The sequence below is a fragment of the Aegilops tauschii genome, unplaced genomic scaffold, assembly GCF_002575655.3.
Source record: "Aegilops tauschii subsp. strangulata cultivar AL8/78 unplaced genomic scaffold, Aet v6.0 ptg000076l_subseq_5457420:6198992_obj, whole genome shotgun sequence".
Lineage (NCBI taxonomy): Eukaryota > Viridiplantae > Streptophyta > Magnoliopsida > Poales > Poaceae > Aegilops > Aegilops tauschii.
In genome coordinates this window covers 317,056-332,926 of record NW_027332479.1, presented here as the reverse complement: position 1 = coordinate 332,926, position 15,871 = coordinate 317,056, and positions in this window count along the sequence as shown.

The following is a 15,871-nucleotide window of genomic DNA, read 5'->3' as shown; positions in this document are numbered from 1 at the left end:
GGCTGGTGCGCCCCCCTTGGGCCTCCCCTTGCGCCTAGGGTTGGAAACCCTAGGGGTGGGGGGCGCCCCACTTGGCTTGGGGGGCAAGCCACCCACTTGGCCGCCGCCCCCCCTTGGAGATTGGATCTCCTAGGGCCGGCGCCCCCCCAGGGGCCCTATATAAAGAGGGGGAAGGGAGGGCAGCCGCACCCAAGCCCCTGGCGCCTCCCTCTCCCTCCCGTGACACCTCTCCCTCTCGCTGAGCTTGGCGAAGCCCTGCTGAGATCCCCGCTGCTTCCAGCACCACACCGTCGTGCTGCTGGATCTCCATCAACCTCTCCCTCCCCCTTGCTGGATCAAGAAGGAGGAGACGTCTTCCCCAACTGTACGTGTGTTGAACGCGGAGGTGCCGTCCGTTCGGCGCTCGGTCATCGGTGATTTGGATCACGACGAGTACGACTCCATCAACCCCGTTCACTTGAACGCTTCCGCTCGCGATCTACAAGGGTATGTATATGCACTCTTTTCCCTCTCGTTGCTAGAAGACTCCATAGATTGTTCTTGGTGATGCGTAGAATTTTTTTTAATTTCTGCAACGATCTCCAACAGCTGTAGCGGAGGGCTAGAACGGAACGCGGGTATAGCTGCCCACTTGGTACCGCGGGGTTCGGTGACGTAGAACCACTCCCGCTGCCATTGGTTGGACGCTTTGACGAAAGAGCCTTTTGGCCATAGAGTATTGTTAAGCTTGCTCACTGTAGTGCCGCCGCACTCCGCTTGTTTCCCGTCAACCACCTTTGGCCTCACGCTAAAGGTCTTGAGCCATAAGCCGAAGTGTGGGGGAATTCGGAGGAAGGCCTCACACGTGATGATGAACGCCGAGACATGGAGGAAAGAATCTGGGGCTAGATCATGGAAATCTAGTCCATAATAAAACATGAGCCCCGGGACGAAGGGGTGAAGAGCGAACCCTAGCACTCGGAGGAAGTGAGAGATAAATACAACCCTCTGTTGGGGAACGTAGTAATTTCAAAAAAATTCCTACGCACACGCAAGATCATGGTGATGCATAGCAACAAGAGGGGAGAGTGTTGTCCACGTACCCTCGTAGACCGAAAGCGGAAGCGTTAGCACAACGTGGTTGATGTAGTTGTACATCTTCACGATCTGACCGATCAAGTACCGAACGCACGGCACCTCCGAGTTCAGCACACGTTCAGCCCGATGACGTCCCTCGAACTCCGATCCAGCCGAGTGTTGAGGGAGAGTTTCGTCAGCACGACGGCGTGGTGACGATGATGATGTTCTACCGACGCAGGGCTTCGCCTAAGCACCGCTACAGTATTATCGAGGTGGACTATGGTGGAGGGGGGCACCGCACACGGCTAAAAGATCAAACGATCAATTGTTGTGTCTCTAGGGTGCCCCCTGCCCCCGTATATAAAGGAGCAAGGGGGGAGGTGCGGCCGGCCAGGAGGGGCGCGCCAGGTGGAGTCCTACTCCCACCGGGAGTAGGACTCCCTCCCTTTTCCTAGTTAGATTAGGAGTGGAGGCGAAAGAGGTGGAGGAGAGGAAGGAAAGGGGGGCGCCGCCCCCCTCACCTTGTCCTATTAGGACTAGGGGGAGGGGCACGCGGCCCTGCCCTGGCCGTCTCTCCTCTTCTCCATAAAGGCCCACTATGGCCCATTAAGCCCCCGGGGGGTTCCGGTAACCCCTCAGTACTCCGGTAAAATCCCGATTTCACCCGGAACACTTCCGATATCCAAATATAGGCTTCCAATATATCAATCTTCATGTCTCGACCATTTCGAGACTCCTCGTCATGTCCGTGATCACATCCGGGACTCCGAACAACCTTCGGTACATCAAAACATATAAACTCATAATATAACTGTCATCGAAACGTTAAGCGTGCGGACCCTACGGGTTCGAGAACTATGTAGACATGACCAAGACACGTCTCCGGTCAATAACCAATAGCGGAACCTGGATCCTCATATTGGCTCCCACATATTGGCTCCCACAGAAAGCAATAGCAACATACTAAACGATCGAGTGCTAAGCTTACGGAATGGGTCAAGTCAATCACATCATTCTCCTAATGATGTGATCCCGTTAATCAAATGACAACTCATGTCTATGGCTAGGAAACATAACCATCTTTGATCAACAAGCTAGTCAAGTAGAGGCATACTAGTGACACTCTGTTTGTCTATGTATTCACACAAGTATTATGTTTCCGGTTAATACAATTCTAGCATGAATAATAAACATTTATCATGATATAAGGAAATAAATAATGACTTTATTATTGCCTCTAGGGCATATTTCCTTCAGTCTCCCACTTGCACTAGAGTCAATAATCTAGATTACACATTAATGATTCTAACACCCATGGAGCCTTGGTGTTGATCATGTTTTGCTCGTGGAAGAGGCTTAGTCAACGGGTCTGCAACATTCACATCCGTATGTATCTTGGAAATTTCTATGTCTCCCACCTGGACTAAATCCTGGATGGAATTGAAGCGTCTCTTGATGTGCTTGGTTCTCTTGTGAAATCTGGATTCCTCTGCCAAGGAAATTGCACCTGTATTGTCACAAAAGATTTTCATTGGACCCGATGCACTAGGTATGACACCTAGATCGGATATGAACTCCTTCATCCAGACTCCTTCATTTGCTGCTTCCGAAGCAGCTATGTACTCCGCTTCACACGTAGATCCCGCCACGACGCTTTGTTTAGAACTGCACCAACTGACAGCTCCACCGTTTAATGTAAACACGTATCCGGTTTGCGATTTAGAATCGTCCGGATCAGTGTCAAAGCTTGCATCAACGTAACCATTTACGATGAGCTCTTGGTCACCTCCATAAACGAGAAACATATCCTTAGTCATTTTCAGGTATTTCAGGATGTTCTTGACCGCTGTCCAGTGTTCCACTCCTGGATTACTTTGGTACCTCCCTGCTAGACTTATAGCAAGGCACACATCAGGTCTGGTACACAGCATTGCATACATGATAGAGCCTATGGCTGAAGCATATGGAACATCTTTCATTTTCTCTCTATCTTTTGTAGTGGTCGGGCATTGAGTCTTACTCAACTTCACACCTTGTAACACAGGCAAGAACCCTTTCTTTGCTTGATCCATTTTGAACTTCTTCAAAACTTTTTCAAGGTATGTGCTTTGTGAAAGTCCAATTAAGTGTCTTGATCAATCTCTATATATCTTGATGCCCAATATATACGCAGCTTCACCGAGGTATTTCATTGAAAAACTCGTATTCAAGTATCCCTTTATGCTATTCAGAAATTCTATATCATTTCCAATCAGCAATATGTCATCCACATATTCTGACGCCCAAAAATTTTATTTTGGTTTTATCAGAATCTTTTATTTGATTTGAGGGAGGTTATTTAAAATTTTCTTCTAAAGAACTCTCCCTCTCAAAAAATTTCTTTTATGACAAGTGTTTTGTTGGGATTTACCCAAGACTTGATCTTTGGTCTTGGAGGTTTTTCCATCTTATGTTGACTCATCACAAATGTTTTTCATTTGGGAAATTTTTTGAAAATCTTTTTAAAAAGCCCTATGGCATTTGGAGTGATCTTTTCCCCTTTCAAAATCTCCTCTTGCCATGACATGAGTGGAAATCCCCTCCCAAAAGCCATTCCCCCATCTTTGTGTCAAGATATACTTCAAATCCAGCAAGTTGAACCTCCCCATGATTTTTCTTCCATTTATTTCTTATCAAAAATATTTTCTGCCTTCTACTTTAGCTCTTGGAGATTTACAAAGGAACTACCTTTTCTCCTTTGAGTTTTGCCTCCAAACCATTTTCCCTGGCTAGTCCTTAGAGCCCTCAACCAAGATCCATGAAGATCCACTGGTCTCCAGTTCAAATATTTCAAATTGTGCTTGCTGCAAGTTTCGACCATATTTGCCAAATTTGATGAAATTCATTTGTTTTCTCCTCCTAAAAATCTGAGAAAATTCAGGCAGCCTCTGGATGCATCGAGAGGTCACCTCACCAAGTCCCAGCTCCAGAAAAAATTTTCTTCATGCCAAATCATTTCGTCGAACACCTGAAGGACACTGTTACTGTCAAGTTCAGAAGTTCAGAGATGCAGTTTCAGTGAGCCACTATCGTTTTCTTCAGAACCACTTCTCGATCTCGCCAGTAAGCGCGGTGGCGCCGTGCGCCCTGTGCTTCCTTCTTATCCCTGCGCCGCACGATCGCCTGGAAACTTGCGGGCGTCGGCGACGAGCTGGTGGAGGTGCGCCACCCCGTGAGCGACGGCAGCAGCGCCCTTTGCGGCTGCCAGGGAGGCGCAGCGTTGGACGGCGCCGTCCAGCGCCGCCCAAGCCACCAGAGGCCACCGCGTGGCCATCCACTCACTCGTGCACGCTGCAGTCCGTCGTCGTGAACTGGTAGGCGCGGAGCGCGCTCCCTGCCGCCGCCGTGCCCGTACGGCCGTTCCGTCGAGGACCGACGTATTACACCAAGCCCGACCGAGGTTTAGCGGAGGAATGGCACCAGTGATCCTCCACGATGAAGCCTAGCCACCTAAACCCCCTGCCCAACCTCTGCCTCGCCGTAATTGCTCGGCGGAGTTATCCCGTTCACGGCCACCCCCTCGGATCGCCTATAAAAGGGGGCCCCGGGCTCGAACGTGAACCCGCACTACCTCTACACACCACCAGTACCACGCCAAGCCACTGGAAGAGCCCCGAGGGAGTCTTCTTCCCCAACTCCGGCCGCCTCGACCCGCTTCGGGATCCAGCGCGATTCACTCCCGTGCGTGCACCCCTACCCCTCAGCTCTTGCCAGTAGCCTCCTAGTACATCCACATCTCTGACCCGCGCATCAATTTGGAGTTTGCAGCACCCACCGGAGTATTCCACCATCGCCCGAACCACCGTCCGTCGGAGATAGTGTCGCCGTCGACGTGGTGCTCTCCGACGGTCAAGTCCACCACCCACCGACGCGGAAGAACACCCTGAACCCGTAGGTAACCTGCGATCGCTCTGCCTCGCCGTGGTTCAACGCCGGTGACCACCGCAGCCTTCGGGCGCCGGCGAGCTCCGTTGGAAGATTTGAACCTGACGGGTGCGACCCCCCGTCAGCCTCTCTTCTTTTCCCCTTCGAACCGTTTTTTGAAAGCGCCTTCGGGCAAAATGTGTTTTCTCTTTGGGGCTGGCGTATTTCATACCGAACCGTTTTCTGTTTTCTCAAACAAGCCCCTGGATCTTTTCTGTTTCATCACAGATCAGTCCTTGGACTAAAACCCTTATATCTTTTTAACAGAAGACGCTTTTTGATTGATTATTTTTTGTCAGTCTTATATTTTTGTCTAGTTTTTTATAGTATTTATTTGGAACAATTTTGGAACAATTTTAATACACGCAACGGTTTTCACGTTAGTATACGGTTTCGTTATACCGTAGGTTCCGGAGGAGGTGACGGAGCCGCGAACTTCGCCGAGCTAGACTCCGAATTCTCCGAACCAGGCAAGCATGTTTGAACCTTTGATATGATGAGTGTTTTGCATGTTTGCTTGATTGGTTTGTGCATGGAATATGAGCATCGGTGAGTATTAAGTTGCATGCAAGGCAACTAACCGTGTGCTTCGAAGTTACTGTGATCTTGGATGAGAGATGACCTGATCATGTGGTGACATGAAAGGTAGTAAGATGGTATTGTTGTAGCATGCCAGTCTTACGTCATCCGATAAACTCCGACGTTAACGTGGACTGAGCCATGTTATCGTTCTTCCCCTTTTGTGCTGCCACATGTTTTCTGCAAAGAACACGGTTTAGTAAGTTGCTAACCTCTTTCCTTGTACACACCAAATAGAGGGGCCGGGATGAGGGTTCCATGGCCCTGGATTAAAGCCAGTCATCCGGTCAGGGGGCATGGGTGTTTCCGGTTGGGACCGAGAGGCGGGCACCCCTTAGAGCGCGCGGTACAAATTTGATCCCATGCTACGCGAGGTTGTAGCCTCCCCGTCTCAAGGTTTTTCTTGAACGTTGCCGAGGGTGATTCCTGGCATCGGGATGTTGAATGGGTGTGTACTGGTTAGATGTGTTTCTCCTAAAACACCGTAAATGGAACTAGTCCCTTGTGACTACTGAAATCCGTTGGCTGTGGTTAAATAGTTCAAACTCTGCAGAGTCAAATCCTTCCGAGTCATCGTGTCCATGGTCAAGGACCGTGGCCAACATATCCACATTCATGTCAGTCCCCGTGTCAGTTTCCGTGGAAATCCCCGGTAAACAAGCTTGAATGGTAAGCTCTGTTGAATGTTATTCCTGTGGATGGACTAACCGGTTTATTAATTCGTACCTGAGTATTTCCTTGAAATGATATAAATTCATGAGCTACTGAAATATCAAGTTATGAAATATAAGCCCTTTATGTGATGTCGCTCAGACGTCCGACTGTGGCACTCTTGTCATTTACTTTTGATATAAGCCCTTTATGTGATGTCGCTCAGACGTCCGACTGTGGCACGCTCGTTATTTACTTTTGATATAAGCCCTTTACGTGATGTCGCTCAGACGTCCGACTGTGGCACGCACTGTCATTTATATTCCATTATAAGCCCTTTATGTGGTGTCGCCTTGACGCCCGACTGCGGCATTGTTATTTTATTTGTATCCTTTCGAGGAGTCTTTCAGACACTCGATTGGCCTTCAGCATTATGTTGGGATTTCGGGAGGACTACCGCCCGACTTCCTTTTATTTCCCATGCATTGCTATCTCATTGTCTGAGTGCGCATTATAAATCTGTTCATATGCATCATGTTTGCATTTGTTATATCTTATGTCCAAACTGTCTTGCGAGTACTTTCATAGTACTCACCTGGCTTGTTGATTTGGCCAGATGTTGACGAAGGCGATCTCATGGATGAAGAGTTTGATAGTGAGTCCGGCGCCTAGAGGAGTCCCAGTCAGTCCCGTGCGATCCTGGATATTGGTCACTTGTCTTATATACGCTTCCGCCACCCGCAATAAGAATCCTCGAGCCTCACTCCGACGCTCGATGAGTTGTAAGATTCAGGAGTCATGTCACCCACTTCACTGTGACATACCCACCACCGCTTTTAATGTGAGTCAGTAGTTATGCCACCATATCCTCCTTTATGTGTAATATCGGCGTGCTTGTAATAAATTGTTGAGCAGTCTCCGCTCAACCTTGTATTATATTTAGTACTCCTGGTTTTTCTTCTGTGATCAAGAAATCGTCTACCAGTGAGAAGGATTCTTCTCTACTGGTCCGTAAAAGGGATCGGTTTCTCAATAAATATTTTTATTGGAAAACCGGTCGTGACACATATAATATTAGAAATGCTACAGAGCTTCCACTCAGTTTCTTGTAAATACAGGCTTCTCCAAAAGTCTGTACGAAACCAAATGCTTTGATCACACTATCAAAGCATTTATTCCAACTCCGAGAGGCTTGCACCAGTACATAAATGGATCGCTGGAGCTTGCACACTTTGTTAGCTCCCTTTGGATTGACAAAACCTTCTGGTTGCATCATATACAACACTTCTTCCAGAAATCCATTCAGGAATGCAGTTTTGACATTCATTTGCCAAATTTCATAATCATAAAATGCGGCAATTGCTAACATGATTCAGACAGACTTAAGCATCGCTACGGGTGAGAAGGTCTCATCGTAGTCAATCCCTTGAACTTGTCGAAAACCTTTTGCAACAAGTCGAGCTTTATAGACAGTAACATTACCGTCAGCGTCAGTCTTCTTCTTGAAGATCCACTTATTCTCAATTGCTTGCCGATCATCGGGCAAGTCAACCAAAGTCCACACTTTGTTCTCATACATGGATCCCATCTCAGATTTCATGGCCTCAAGCCATTTCGCGGAATCTGGGCTCACCATCGCTTCTTCATAGTTCATAGGTTCGTCATGGTCTAGTAGCATAACCTCCAGAACAGGATTACCGTACCACTCTGGTGCGGATCTTACTCTGGTTGACCTACGAGGTTCAGTAACAACTTGATATGAAGTTCCATGATCATCATCATTAACTTCCTCACTAATTGGTGTAGGCATCGCAGAAACCGGTTTCTGCGATGAACTACTTTCCAATAAGGGAGCAGGTACAATTACCTCATCAAGTTCTACTTTCCTCCCACTCACTTCTTTCGAGAGAAACTCCTTCTCCAGAAAGATTCTGAATATAGCAACAAAAGTCTTGCCTTCGGATCTGTGATAGAAGGTGTACCAACAGTCACCTTTGGGTATCCTATGAAGACACATTTCTCCGATTTGGGTTCGAGCTTATCAGGTTGAAGTTTTTTCACATAAGCATCGCAGCCCCAAACTTTAAGAAACGACAACTTTGGTTTCTTGCCAAACCACAGTTCATAAGGCGTCGTCTCAACAGATTTTGATGGTGCCCTATTTAACGTGAATGCGGCCGTCTCTAAAGCATAACCCCAAAACGATAGCAGTAAATCAGTAAGAGACATCATAGATCGCACCATATCTAGTAGAGTACGATTACGACGTTCGGACACACCATTACGCTGTGGTGTTTCGGGTGGCGTGAGTTGCAAAACTATTCCGCATTGTTTCAAATGAAGACCAAACTCATAACTCAAATATTCTCCTCCACGATCAGATCGTAGAAACTTTATTTTCTTGTTACGATGATTTTCAACTTCACTCTGAAATTCTTTGAACTTTTCAAATGTTTCAGACTTATGTTTCATTAAGTAGATATACCCATATCTGCTTAAATCATCTGTGAAGGTGAGAAAATAACGATATCTGCCACGAGCCTCAATATTCATCGGACCACATAAATCTGTATGTATGATTTCCAACAAATCTGTTGCTCTCTCCATAGTTCCGGAGAACGGCGTTTTAGTCATCTTGCCCATGAGGTGCGGTTCGCAAGTACCAAGTGATTCATAATCAAGTGGTTCCAAAAGTCCATCAGTATGGAGTTTCTTCATGCGCTTTACACCGATATGACCTAAACGGCAGTGCCACAAATAAGTTGCACTATCATTATCAACTCTGTATCTTTTGGCTTTAATATTATGAATATGTGTATCACTACTATCGAGATTCAACAAAAATAGACCACTCTTCAAGGGTGCATAACCATAAAAGATATTACTCATATAAATAGAACAACCATTATTCTCTGATTTAAATGAATAACCGTCTCGCATCAAACAAGATCCAGATATAATGTTCATGCTTAACGCTGGCACCAAATAACAATTATTTAGGTCTAAAACTAATCCCGAAGGTAGATGTAGAGGTAGCGTGCCGACTGCGATCACATCGACTTTGGAACCATTTCCCACGCGCATCGTCACCTCGTCCTTAGCCAATCTTCGCTTAATCCGTAGCCCCTGTTTCGAGTTGCAAATATTAGCAACAGAACCAGTATCAAATACCCAGGTGCTACTGCGAGCATTAGTAAGGTACACATCAATAACATGTATATCACATATACCTTTGTTCACCTTGCCATCCTTCTTATCCGCCAAATACTTGGGGCAGTTCCGCTTCCAGTGACCAGTCTGCTTGCAGTAGAAGCACTCAGTCTCAGGCTTAGGTCCAGACTTGGGTTTCTTCTCCTGAACAGCAACTTGCTTGCTGTTCTTCTTGAAGTTCCCCTTCTTCTACCCTTTGCCCTTTTGGTGGTCTTATTGACCATCAACACTTGATGCTCCTTTTTGATTTCTACCTCCGCAGCCTTTAGCATTGCGAAGAGCTCCGGAATCGTCTTATCCATCCCTTGCATGTTATAGTTCATCACGAAGCTCTTGTAGCTTGGTGGCAGTGATTGGAGAATTCTGTCAATGACGCTATCATCCGGAAGACTAACTTCCAGTTGAATCAAGTGATTGCAGTACCCAGACATCTTGAGTATATGCTCACTGACAGAACTATTCTCCTCCATCTTGCAGCTGTAGAACTTATTGGAGACTTCATATCTCTCAATCCGGGCATTTGCTTGAAATATTAACTTCAACTCCTAGAACATCTCATATGCTCCATGACATTCAAAACATCGTTGAAGTCCCGGTTGTAAGCCGTAAAGCATGGCACACTGAACTATCGAGTAGTCATCAACACATGACTGACAGGCATTCACAATGTCTATAGTTGCTGGCGCAGGTGGTACACCTAGCGGGGCTTCCAGGACGTAATCCTTCTATGCAGCAATGAGGATAATCCTCAAGTTACGGACCCATTCCGTGTAATTGCTACCATCATCATTCAACATTGCTTTCTCAAGGAACGCATCAAAATTCAACGGAACAACAGCACGGGCCATCTATCTACAATCAACATAGACAAGCAAGATACTATCAGGTACTAAGTTCAATTAATCATATTACTTAAGAGCTCCCACTTAGATAGACATCCCTCTAATCCTCTAAGTGATCACGTGATCCATATCAACTAAACCATGTCCGATCATCACGTGAGATGGAGTAGTTTCAACGGTGAACATCACTTTGTTGATCATATCTACCATATGATTCACGCTCGACCTTTCGGTCTCCGTGTTCCGAGGCCATATCTGTTATATGCTAGGCACATCAAGCTTAACCTGAGTATTCCGCGTGTGCAACTGTTTTGCACCCGTTGTATTTGAACGTAGAGCCTATCACACCCGATCATCACGTGGTGTCTCAGCACGAAGAACTTTCGCAACGGTGCATACTCAGGGAGAACACTTATACTTTGATAATTTAGTGAGGGATCATCTTATAATGCTACCGTCAATCAAAGCAAGATAAGATGCATAAAAGATAAACATCACATGCAATCAATATAAGTGATATGATATGGCCATCATCATCTTGTGCTTGTGATCTCCATCTCCGAAGCACCGTCATGATCACCATCGTCACCGGCGCGACACCTTGATCTTCATCGTAGCATCGTTGTCATCTCGCCAATCTTTATGCTTCTACGACTATCGCTACCGCTTAGTGATAAAGTAAAGCATTACATGCCGATTGCATTGCATACAATAAAGCGACAACCATATGGCTCCTGCCAGTTGCCGATAACTCGGTTACAAAACATGACCATCTCATACAATAAAATTTAGCATCATGTCTTGACCATATCACATCACAATATGCCCTGCAAAAACAAGTTAGACGTCCTCTACTTTGTTGTTGCAAATTTTACGTGGCTGCTACGGGCTTAGCAAGAACCGTCCTTACCTATGCATCAAAACCACAACGATAGTTTGTCAGGTTGGTGCTGTTTTCACCTTCGCAAGGACCGCGCGTAGCCACACTCGGTTCAACTAAAGTTGGAGAAACTGACACCCGCCAGCCACCTGTGTGCAAAGCACGTCGGTAGAACCAGTCTCGCGTAAGCGTATGCGTAATGTCGGTCCGGGCCGCTTCATCCAACAATACCGCCGAACCAAAGAATGACATGTTCGTAAGCAGTATGACTTATATCGCCCACAACTCACTTGTGTTCTACTCGTGCATATGACATCTACGCATAAAACCTGGCTCGGATGCCACTGTTGGGAACGTAGTAATTTCAAAAAAATTCCTACGCACACGCAAGATCATGGTGATGCATAGCAACGAGAGGGGAGAGTGTTGTCCACGTACCCTCGTAGACAGAAGCGAAAGCGTTAGCACAACGCGGTTGATGTAGTCATACGTCTTCACGATCCGACCGATCAAGTACCGAACGCACGGCACCTCCGAGTTCAGCACACGTTCAGCCCGACGACGTCCCTCGAACTCCGATCCAGCCGAGTGTTGAGGGAGAGTTTCGTCAGCACGACGGTGTGGTGACGATGATGATGTTCTACCGACGCAGGGCTTCGCCTAATCACCGCTACAGTATTATCGAGGTTGACTATGGTGGAGGGGGGCACCGCACACGGCTAAAAGATCAAACGATCAATTGTTGTGTCTCTAGGGTGCCCCCCTGCCCCCGTATATAAAGGAGCAAGGGAGGGAGGTGCGGCCGGCCAGGAGGGGCGCGCCAGGTGGAGTCCTACTCCTACCGGGATTAGGAGTGGAGGGGAAAGAGGTGGAGGAGAGGAAGGAAAGGGGGGGCGCCGCCCCCTCTCCCTGTCCTATTCGGACTAGGGCGGAGGGGCACGTGGCCCTGCCCTGGCCGCCTCTCCTCTTCTCCACAAAGGCCCACTATGGCCCATTAAGCCCCCAGGGGGTTCCGGTAACCCCTCGGTACTCTGGTAAAATCCCGATTTCACCCGGAACACTTCCGATATCCAAATATGGGCTTCCAATATATCAATCTTCATGTCTCGACCATTTCGGACTCCTCGTCATGTCCGTGATCACATCCGGGACTCCGAACAACCTTCGGTACATCAAAACATATAAACTCATAATATAACTGGCATCGAAACGTTAAGCGTGCGGACCCTACGGGTTCGAGAACTATGTAGACATGACCGAGACACGTCTCCCGTCAATAACCAATAGCGGAACCTGGATGCTCATATTGGCTCCCACATATTCTACGAAGATCTTTATCGGTCAGACCGCATAACGACATACGTTGTTCCCTTTGTCATCGGTATGTTACTTGCCCGAGATTCGATCGTCGGTATCTCAATACCTAGTTCAATCTCGTTACTGGCAAGTCTCTTTACTCGTTCCGTAATACATCATCCCACAACTAACTCATTAGTTGCAATGCTGGCAAGGCTTAAGTGATGTGCATTACCGAGAGGGCCCAGAGATACCTCTCCGACAATCGGAGTGACAAATCCTAATCTTGAAATACGCCAACCCAACAAGTACCTTCGGAGACACCTGTAGAGCACCTTTATAATCACCCAGTTACGTTGTGACGTTTGATAGCACACAAAGTGTTCCTCCGGTAAACGGGAGTTGCATAATCTCATAGTCATACGAACATGTATAAGTCATGCAGAAAGCAATAGCAACATACTAAACGATCGAGTGCTAAGCTAATGGAATGGGTCAAGTCAATCACATCATTCTCCTAATGATGTGATCCCGTTAATCAAATGACAACTCATCTCCTGTTACCATCAACCTTAGACGCACAGTTCGGGATCCCCTACCCGAGATCCGCCGGTTTTGACAATGACACCCACTTAGATAGACATCCCTCTAATCATCTAAGTGATCACGTGATCCAAATCAACTAAACCATGTCCGATCATCACATGAGATGGAGTATTTTTCAGTGGTGAACATCACTATGTTGATCATATCTACTATATGATTCACGCTCGACCTTTCGGTCTTAGTGTTCCGAGGCCATATCTGCATATGCTAGGCTCGTCAAGTTTAACCCGAGTATTCTGCATGTGCAAAACTGCCTTGCACCCGTTGTATGTGAACGTAGAGCTTATCACACCCGATCATCACGTGGTGTCTCGGCACGACGAACTGTCGCAACGGTGCATACTCAGGGAGAACACTTATACCTTGAAATTTAGTGAGAAATCATCTTATAATGCTACCACCGTACTAAGCAAAATAAGATGCATAAAAATATAAACATCACATGCAATCAAATAAGTGATATGATATGGCCATCATCATCTTGTGCCTTTGATCTCCATCTCCAAAGCACCGTCATGATCACCATAGTCACCGGCTTGACACCTTGATCTCCATCGAAGTATCATTGTCGTCTCGCCAACTATTGCTTCTACGACTCTGCCTCTTTGTGATAAAGTAAAGAAATTACATGGCGATTGCATTTCATACAATAAAGCGATAACCATCTGGATCCTACCAGTTGCCGATAACTGTTACAAAACATGATCATCTCATACAACAATTTGTATATCATCACGTCTTGACCATGTCACATCACAGCATGCCCTGCAAAAACAAGTTAGACGTCCTCTACTTTGTTGTTGCAAATTTTATGTGGCTGCTACGGGCTTCTAGCAAGAACCATTCTTACCTACGCATCAAAACCACAACGATTTTTCGTCAAGTGTGCTGTTTTAACCTTCAACAAGGACGGGGCGTAGTCAAACTCGATTCAACTAAAGCTGGAGAAACAGACACCCACTAACCACCTGTGTGCGAAGCACGGCGGTAGAACCAGTCTCATGAACGCGGTCATGTAATGTCGGTCTGGGCCGCTTCATCCAACAATATCGCCGAATCAAAGTATGACATGCTGGTAAGCAGTATGACTATTATCACCCACAACTCTTTGTGTTCTACTAGTGCATATAACATCTACGCATAGACCTGGCTCGGATGCCACTGTTGGGGAACGCAGTATTTCAAAAAAATTCCTACGATCATGCAAGATCTATCTAGGAGATGCATAGCTACAAGCGGCGAGAGTATGTCCACGTACCCTCATAGACCGAAAGTGGAAGCGTTTAAGTAACGTGGTTGATGTAGTTGAACGTCTTTGTGATCCAACCGATCAAGTACCGAAGGCACGGCACCTCCGCGATCTGCACACGTTCAGCTCGGTGATGTCCCTCGAACTCTAGATCAAGCTGAGGCCGAGGGAGAGTTTCGTCAGCACGACGGCGTGGTGACGGTGATGATGAAGTTTACCGACGCAGGGCTTCGCCTAAGCACTACAACAATATGACCGAGGTGGAAATCTGTGGAGGCCCTCCCCCGTATATAAAGGAGTGGAGGAGGGGGAGGGCTGGCCTCCTATGGCGCGCCCCAAGGGGGGATTCCTAGTCCTACTAGGAGTAGGTTTCGCCCCTTTCCTAGTCCAACTAGGAGGGGGAAGGAAGGGGAAGAGGGGGAGAAGGAAAGGGGGGCAGGCCCGCTCCCCAATTGGGATTGGGCTTGGGGGCGCGCCTCACCACTTGGCCGCCTCCTCCTCTCTTCCATCATCGCCCATTAAGGCCCATTAACTCCCTGGGGAGTTTCGGTAACCCCCCGGTACTCCGGAAAATGCCCGAACTCATCCAAAACATTTCTGGTGTCCAAACATAACCTTCCAATATATCAATCTTCATGTGTCGACCATTCTGAGACTCCTCGTCATGTCCATAATCACATCCGGGACTCCGAACAACCTTCGGTACATCAAATCACAAAAATCATAATACACATCGTCATCGAATGTTAAGCATGCGGACCCTACGGGTTCGAGAACTATGTAGACATGACCGAGACTCATCTCCGGTCAACAACCAATAGCGGAACCTGGATGCTCATATTGGTTCCTACATATTCTACGAAGATCTTTATCGGTCAAAACGCACAACAACATATGTTGTTCCCTTTGTCATCGGTATGTTACTTGCCCGAGATTCGATCGTCGGTATCATCATACCTAGTTCAATCTCGTTACCGGCAAGTCTCTTTACTCGTTTCGTAATGCATCATCCCGCAACTAACTCATTAGTCACATTGCTTGCAAGGCTTATAGTGATGTGCATTACCGAGAGGGCCCAGAGATACCTCTCCGATAATCAGAGTGACAAATCCTAATCTCGATCTATGCCAACTCAAAAAACACCATCGGAGACACATGTAGAGCATCTTTATAATCACCCAGTTGCATTGTGACGTTTGATAGCACACTAAGTGTTCCTCCGGTATTCGGGAGTTGCATAATCTCATAGTCATAGGAACATGTATAAGTCATGAAGAAAGCAATAGCAACAAACTAAATGATCATAGTGCTAAGCTAACGGATGGGTCTTTGTCAATCACATCATTCTCTAATGATGTGATCCGGTTCATCAAATGACAACTCATGTCTATGGCTAGGAAACTTAACCATCTTTGATTGACGGGCTAGTCAAGTAGAGGCATACTAGTGACACTCTGTTTGTCTATGTATTCACACATGTACTAAGTTTCCGGTTAATACAATTCTAGCATGAATAATAAACATTTATCATGATAT